Below are 9122 nucleotides of genomic sequence, written 5' to 3' on the forward strand. Positions count from 1 at the left end.
GATGTCCAGCACTCCATATTTGCCATGCCCAAGCCTGTTAGAGCCCTTGACATCCTTCAATATTTTCAGCGGGTTTTTGTTGTTGTTGTTTTTGTTTGGCACAGCCCTGTTGTGGAGCTGGAATGCACAATATTCGTACTCTTAAAAGTCTCCTGAATGCTGGGTTAACTGGTAGGAGCCATCAGGCGCCACACAAGAGGTATTGTTAAAAAATAATAATAAATTCCTGCTGTGCTAGCACACTCTTTTAATCCCAGCACTTGGGAGTCAGGTAGATTTCTGTGAGTTCAAGGCCAGCCTGGTTTACATAGTGAGTTCCAGGTCAGCTAGGGAATATAGTGAGACCCTGCCTCAAATACATAGTTGATAGATTATGTAGATGATATATATAGATGGAAGATAAACTTAAAAAATAAATTTTATTTTTTCAGTTTGTGCTGGAGGTTGAACCCCAAATTTCAAGCATAAAGTTTGGATAAAGTAATAACATAGTCTAACACAACTGAAGGGCGGAGACGAGACCTGCTTTGCCTGGTTTCCTTCTGTGAACTCAGTCTTGTCTCCTGGTTTACCTTTCTTCAAGTGACAAAATACCCTGAGAACAGCAACTCAGAGGGGAGAGAGCTGAGAGAGGTGTATGCGTGTGGGAGGGGGCTTGTTTGTTTGCATTTTAACGGTATGCCGTCCATCATGGTGAGTGGGTTTGCAGAGGCTGCGAGACCTTGCCACAAGGCATCTACAATCAGGAAGCAGCTTGCTCTCTGAGGTCCCAGCTGTGAAATGGTCCCACCCAAATTTAGGGTGGGTCTTCCTCACCTCAAATAGCATGCTCAGACTCGTTTCCATGGCGATTCTAAATCCCATCAAGTAGAAAATTCGGATTAACCACTCCATCTGCCTCAGAGTCATATGTGTACCACTCTCAAATACGGAAGAGGACATGGAGGCATATGTATGTTTCGTGTAGTTTTAAAAACATGCTACTGCCTTGCCCAGGAGCTGCTGTGCCCCTCTCCGAACACTTGTTCCATCTGGTTTAGCTCCTGGATTGATCTCAACCAGCCCTCAGCATGAGCCAATCAGATGCTGGCCTCTGCAGGAGGACATGGGTCTGGGGAGCAACCACACACTCTCGACCACTCAGGATTTCCACGATCTACTCCTTGTTCTTCGATCCTTGGCAACAATGCTCATAACCTATGAAGGATGGCATAAGTGAGACGGTCCTCTGTCCTGTATTAGCCCACGGAAGTGTGTGAGACAAACTGAACCAGGCAGTTCACAATACATGTAATCTCACAAATGTCTAAATTTCCACACTGGCAATTATTCAAAGCAGATTCAGCTTCTGAGGTGAATGTTGAGGATATTCAGCTTCCCCCAAAAATATGCAGCACAAATAAAAATGCTTTATAAACGCAATTTCAAAATTTGCTTAGTGGTGATGGCGCACACTAATCCCAGCTAACCCTAGCACTCAGGCAGCAGAAGCAGATGGATCTCTGAATCGGAGGGCACCCTGGTCTATAGAGCAAGTTCCAGGACAGCTCAGGGCTACACAGGGAAACCCCATCTGGTAAAACAAAAACAGTCAATCAAAACCCACCCCCAGCCTTTTAGGCCAATCCATTGCCACAGTCAACTCAGAGAAAAATGGCGGCCTCCCACGTCCTAGTCATGCGAAACTCCAATGTCACTAGAAATGGACCTTCTAGAACTAGAGCTGTCCATAAACAACATTTAGAAACCAACTTAATAGCAAACACAACAGTTAGACATCATTTATTAATTTATAATTTTATTTAGTGTGTTTGTTGTGTGAGTTCAGGTGTGTGTGTGTGTGTGTGTGTGTGTGTGTGTGTGTGCCTTTGGCATTAGCATGTCACAGAAGCATGTGAGTGGAGGTGAGGGTATGTGTTGGTTCGAATGAAAAATGTCATAGTCATAGTCTAGAGCATTTGAATGCTTGGTTACCACTTGGTGGCACTGTTTGGGTAGGTTTAGGAGGTGTGGCCTTCCTGGAGAAAGTGTCCCTCTGAGGGCAGGCTGTAAGAGTATAAAGTCCTCCCTGCTTCTAGTTTTTACTGTCTGCTTCCTGCTTGTGGTTGGAGATGTGAGCTCTCAGCTTGCTACTCCAGCAGTCATGCCTGCCACTTCCCTGCCACGATGGATTCCTATCCCTCTGGAACCACGGTCCAAATAAACACTTCTACACTTTGCCTTGGTTGCAGTGTTTTATCACAGCAATAGAACATAATACAGAGAAAGACTTTTGGGAGTTGGTTCTCTCCTTCCACCATCAGTTCCCAGGGAACTTGGGTCATCAAGTTTGTGAAGGAAGAGCTTTAACTAGCTTGGCCATCACAACCAGTCCAGGGTAGAAATCTTTTAAAGGTTTTTTTTTTTTTTTTTTTTTTTTTAAGTTCTTGAGCCTTGATACATCTGTAAATGCTGTGTAATGGTTTGTATATGCTTGAGTGAGGGAGTGGCACTATTAGAAGGTGTAGCCTTGGAGTTGGTGCGTCGCTGTGGGTGTGGGCTTTAAGACCCTCATCCTAGCTGCCTGGAAGTTACTATTCTACTAGCAGCCTTCAGATGAAGATGTAGAACTCTCAGCTCCTCCTGCACCATGCCTGCCTGAATGCTGCCATGCTCCTGCCTTGACGTTAATGGACTGAACCTCTGAACAAGTAATCCAGCCCAAATTAAATATTGTCATTATAAGAGTTGCCTTGGGAAAAAAAAAAAAAAGAGTTGCCTTGGTCATGTTGTCTGTTCACAGTAGTAAAACCCTAACTAAGACATGCTGCTACTGTAAATGACTTTTTAATTTGATGCTGCTGTCATTAATCTCTTTTCTTTATTGGTATTTGTTCTTGGGACTAATGTTTTTTGCTTTAGATGGCCATATGCAGAAGTATTGTACATTTATGTGCTTGTGTATCTCACATATGCATATACTCAGTCTTGACTTTTCTGTAATTCATAATGTTAACTAATCCCTTTCTTGAAATGAATAAGGTTTTTACTACATCACAAAGTTGGGGCTGGAGAGATGACTCAGATGTGATAGGCATTGAATCCTCTCCCAGAGGACCCAAGCTCAGTTCCCAGCATTCATAACACATGGTTCACAACTGCCTGTTGCTCCAGCTCCAAGGGATCCAGTGCCCTCTTCTGGTCTCTGGAGATCTGCACACACTTAGCATACATTCATGTAGATATGCACATATACATATTGATACAAATAGAAAAAATGGCCGGGCGGTGGTGGCGCACGCCTTTAATCCCAGCACTTGGGAGTCAGAGGCAGGCAGATTTCTGAGTTTGAGGCCAGCCTGGTCTACAGAGTGAGTTCCATGGCAGCCAGGGCTACACAGAGAAACCCTGTCTTGAAAAACCAAAAAAAAAAAAAAAAAAAAAAAAAAAAAAAAAAAAAAAAAAGGAATAAAAGAGTCTTTTTTTAAAAAAATCACAGGTTAATGACATGCAACAAGTACTTCTACTTTGGAATGACACAATATAACTGGGTTTTCCTATAGTATATAAACTTTATTAATTTTCAGCTTGATTTGAAGGAAAGAAAATGAGTTGCTTGTTTCTAATTTGAGGGAGAGGAGAAGTTGGCAGTCTCAAGTGTCCAGGCTGCCCTTGAATTTGATATACAGTTAGGCATAGCCTTGAACTCCTGATCCTCCTGTTTCAGCTTCCTTAATACTGGAGTTGAAGGCATGGAATATTGTGTCCAGCTTTGTTCATTGTTTTTATTTATCTCAGTTTTGTTTGTTTGTTGTTTGTCTTCTAAGGCAGTCTCTCAATGTAGCTTTGGCTGTCCTGGAACTCACTGTGTAAACCAGGTTGGCCTCAAACTCACAGAAACCTGCCTGCCTCTACCTTAAGAGTACAGGGATTAAAGATGTGTGCCACCACACTCAGATTTGGTTTTAGAGATATTTTTTTTTTTAATTTTTTTGAGAAAGGATATCACTGTGCATGCCTAGTTAACCTGGTACTTCCAGGCTAGGCTGGCACCGAACTCAGAGATCCCCTGACTGCTGAGTTCTGGAATTAAAAGGATATGCTACTACTCCGGCATTTAATAACTCTGTGTCTATGTTCGTGCTCATGTGCATAGCAGTCCAGTTACTTGGAAGCCAAAAGAAGGCATTGGCTCCCCTTGAACAAGACTTACAGGCATTTGTGAACCACCCAACATGCGTGCTGGACACTGAACTCTAGTCCTCTGCAAGTGCAGAAAGCCATCTTAACTTGAGCTGTCTGTCCAGTCCTCATTTTTTATTGTTATGCATACTGTTTTAAGGTAGGCTATTAAAAAGTAAATGAAGAGACAGTGTAAGTTTCCACATCCTGTGGCGAAATGTGATAAACGGTCTCAACTGTGCCTGCCTCACAAAGTAGACTAATCTATTAATGGAGGAAGTAATCTCTGCTTCCAGGTAGAATTCTGTGGAGCTGAGGTTTGCTGTAGAAATTAGTGACTATTTTGCAAAATGTTAGGACACCGGAAACAATGCTCCTGTGAAATGACCTCGATCTCTTAGACGTTGTTCAGCTATACGCTTTGCAGATTGTGTTTACACAGAGAGGGTTGGGCCTAGTGGCATGCACACTCGCACACACACACACACACACACACACACACACACACACACACTGACACACACACCTGTAATCCCAGGGCAAGTGTGATGGAAGGATCCTTAGCTCCAGCTTGTCCTGGGGTCCCAAGTGGCAGGTCTGTCTGGGCTGGGACAACTAAAGCTTCAAATGTAGGAAGCAAACTTCCTGCCACTGAGCTGCACACTCCTGCCACTGAGCTGCACACTACTGCCATTGAGCTGCACCCATCCTGCCACTGAGCTGCACACTCCTGCCACTGAGCTGCACACTCCTGCCACTGAGCTGCACACTCCTGCCACTGAGCTGCACACTCCTGCCACTGAGCTGCAGCCATCCTGCCACTGAGCTGCACACTCCTGCCACTGAGCTGCAGCCATCCTGCCACTGAGCTGCACCCATCCTGCCACTGAGCTGCAGCCATCCTGCCACTGAGCTGCACACTCCTGCTCTTGGCTCTTGTATTTCTATAGATGCTTTGCTACTGTACACACTAGACCGCTGACTGTTGGCTCTATTTTGGCAGGCTGTGGGAACTTTAGAAGTGGGGCCTAACAGAAGAAATCAGGACACAAGAACAGGTCCTGAGGGTTACAGGCCACCCCTTTCTATCTCATCTCTCCTTCCTCATCCAGACCATGTAACAAGCTCTCCTAGCTGTAAGCTTCCTTGGTGTTTAGCAGCCAAGCCAGGAGCCACAGGGAAACTTCCCTTAAGGGGTTTCTTGTCAGTTATTTGGTCAGAGCAATGAGAAAAGTAACCAATACACATAATGAAATCTAAATAATTTAATTTCGATGTTTTTGTCCCCTCTCAACAACTCACTGTTGAAATTTAATCCCTGTGATGGTTAGATTTCATCAACTTGAAAACAAACTAGAGACACCTGGGAAAAGGGAAGCTCAGCTTAGGAACATCTTCCATCAAACTAGACTGTGGGCATGTCCATGGGAATGCTCTTGATTAATGGCTGGTCTGGAAGGGTACATCCCATTGTGGACATGACACCCCCTAGGCAAGTGATCCTGGGTTATAAAAGCAAGCAAGCTTATCCAGTCATGGAGAGTTCCAGCAAAGAGTGAGCCAGTACTCAACATTCCTTAATGATTTCTGAATCAGTTCCCATCTTCATTTCCTGCCTTGGCTTCCCTTAATGATGGACTGTGACAGACAAGAAAAAGCCAAATAAACTCTCTCCTCCCCCAAGCTGGCTTTGTTAGCATTTTATCACAGAAACCAAATTTGAACAGTTCCCCTGTGCAACAGTGGGAAGTGATTGTTTCTCAGGGGAACTGTCCTCATGAGTAAGATCAAAGTTCTTACTGAGGAAGCTCATGAACTTTCATTCCTCAGTACCCAGACACAGTACTCCTTCCTACCAGGGGATGGTGCCAATTTGGTATTAAAGAACATCTCTCACCAGATAACTTAATATCCCGAGTCTTGCTCTTCATCTCCCCAGTGTCTAGAACTATAAGGTGTTGAGGGGAAGACATATGGAGAGTAGTTGGGAGGTGAACATGAGTAAAATACAATATATATGCATATATTTCTCTGTGAAAATGTCATAATAAATTATTGAAAGTCAGCCCTTGATACAATTTTGTCAATAAATAAAAAATGAAAAATAACAAACCCATTATTTTGTACACTAACTTAAAATATTAATAAGCACAAATTCAATCTTGGACATTTTTCTACAGCAGCAAATGATGGATGAAGACATTCTGGGTTTTAGTCAAATGTGGTATTATATCTGTAATCTCAGGGTTTGGGAGACAAAGGGAGAAAGATCATTAGTTCAAGATCAACTTTAGCTACAAAGAGTTTAGGCCATCCTGGGCTACTTGAAACCTTAAAAATAAACATATCACCAGGTGTTATGGGGCACACCTTTAATTCCAATACTTGGGAAGCAGAGCCAGGCGGGTCTCTTTGAGATCAAGGCCAGCCTGGTCAACAAAGCAAGTTTCAAGACAGCCAAAGCTACACAGAGAAACCTTGTTTTTTGAAAATTGAAAACAAAACAAAACAAAACAACCCAAACCAAACACATTTTATGTCTTGCTGAAAACTGTCCTAAGGCTTCAGTTCTAAGACTGAAGGAGATAGGAAAATGGATACAGGCTCATTAAGAGTGTAGAGAATGGTGTGTATCAGCGTTCTCTAAAGGAACAGAGCTGAGAGAATGAATATATGTATACATATATATGGATGCATATGCATATATGTATATGATGTATACACACACACACACACATATATATGACTTATTAGAGTGGATTACAGGCTGTGATCTGAGTAGTTCAATGATGGCTGTCTCTTGACAGAAAGGCTAAGGACGCAGTAGCTGTTCGGCCCTTGATACTGGATGCATCAGTAGCTCCAGTGTGGTGCTGGAGTCCTAGGGAGTTCAGTCAAAACTAGAATCCCAAAGAAGTGGGCTATTTATTTATTTATTTATTTATTTATTGTTTTTTGTTTTTCAAGACAGGCTTTCTCTGTGTAGCCCTGGCTGTCCTGGAACTCACTCCACTCTATAGACCAGGCTGGCCTCGAACTCAGAAATCCAGCTGCCTCTGCCTCCCAAGTGCTGGGATTAAAGGCATGTGCCACCACTGCCTGGCCAAGAAGTGGGTTCTAAGAGCTGTGAAGGAAAAGCTCGGGAACAGGACAGAGGGACTTGCCAGGGAGAGTGAGGGCAAGCCAGCAAAAGGCCAAATCTCCCTTCTTCCATGTCCTTCTCTACATTGGCTGCCACCAGAGTCCTGGCCAAGATTTAGGGTTGTTCTCCCAACCTCAAATGACCAGATTTAGGGTGGGCCTTTCCACTGGGTGTGTCCAGGTTTTAGGTAAGTCCAGGTATAGTCAAGTGACAACCAAGAATAAACATGACATCATGCTTTCAGTCTCGAATGAATGAGTTTATCAAATACGGAGCAAGCAAAAAGTAAGGGAACCAACAGCAAATAGCAGATGCCAAGGATGACATCATCAAACCAGGTGCTCACACATCCATCAGAGATGACAGGGAAGCCTAGTTGAGACAGCCATGCTGGAGCGAGCGACTGAGAGAGCATACACACACAGAGCCCAGCACTCTCTGGATGACCTTCAGGGTTCCTGACCACACACAGGCATTTTTATACCATGGAACAAACAATGGTAAACTCATTGGTAACCATTTGCCTTCTAACTGTTTCCAAGGGCACAGTGTTTTTAATATGTTTACTGCTCTTTTTTTGTTACAGGGCCTGAGGACCAGTCTGCTCCAGGGCAAGGAAGACTTAGAGACTCCTTAAGATAAAACATATTTGCTAGTTCTCAAGAGTCAGTCCTCAGTAAGTATACACAGTACATGACAATTTGGAAATTTATTAGAAACAGGAATCTCTGTCACACCTGCCTTTCAATTGTTACTTCCTTAGAGCAGCCTGCTGCTCCAGCTACACTAACCCAGTTAGACATAAAGGCTTCAAAAAACACCGCTCTGCTTGCTGTTCTGTAAACTGGAAATGCTCTCCATTTTGTGGCCAACTGGGTCTTTCTTCTGCAATAGTGTAATAGTCTTATCAATATGGTCTTAATAACTGAACCATTGTTTGAAATTTCCTCCTGGTCTGATCTTCTCAGCTAGACTGAGGGAAGGACCTATGACCAGTATGCCCTGTCTTCCAGCTGCTGCGCTTGACAGATGGCCTGACATAGAACAACTGGCTAACCATGCCTCCATGAACCTTATTGGCTGGCGGAGCCAATCTGATACTGTCATATGGTCTGTTACTGAGGAGTGTTATACATCCTATGCTATAATGTAGAATATACATTATTATATTGATTATAGTGGAGACAGAAGGAAACAACAGAACAATCAAAACATGTTAAGAGTCTCCAGTCATCTTGTTATGTTAGAAAGACTGTACACATGGATTTGTCAAATTATATGGAGAGAGAAGAGGTATAAAATACTAATATAAGCAACTAAGATCTTATTTAAGAAAATAATGTTGAGCCAGTCCCACAACACCCAGAGGAAGCTCCACTCCCAGGCACTCTAACACCCCCAGGAGGTGAGGAGGACACAACATCTGTCCCAACACTGGGAGTAACTGGGACCAGCAGGACCCAGGCACACAGGAATTCCACCAGACCAGTGGCATAGGTTCCTATCGGTCTGTCTGGGCCAGTGCCCTGAGCAGACCTTGGGCCCAAACTCTGCAGCAAGTCCCATAATACCCAGAGGAAGCTCTACTCCCAGGAGTTCTAATGGGCCCAGGATCCCAGAATCACAGGATCCCAGAATCACAGGATCACAGAGACAGCTTGTCTCTGAGGAGTTCTGACAACCAGGATCACAGGAAGGACAGGCTCCAGTCAGATTTAGCCAGGGCAGGTAGCACTAGAGATAACCAGATAGTGGGAGGCAAGCTTTAGAACATAAGCAACAGAAATCAAGGTTACTTGGCATCATCAGAACCCAATTC

The sequence above is a fragment of the Mastomys coucha genome, unplaced genomic scaffold (genome assembly GCF_008632895.1).
Source record: "Mastomys coucha isolate ucsf_1 unplaced genomic scaffold, UCSF_Mcou_1 pScaffold16, whole genome shotgun sequence".
NCBI lineage: Eukaryota > Metazoa > Chordata > Mammalia > Rodentia > Muridae > Mastomys > Mastomys coucha.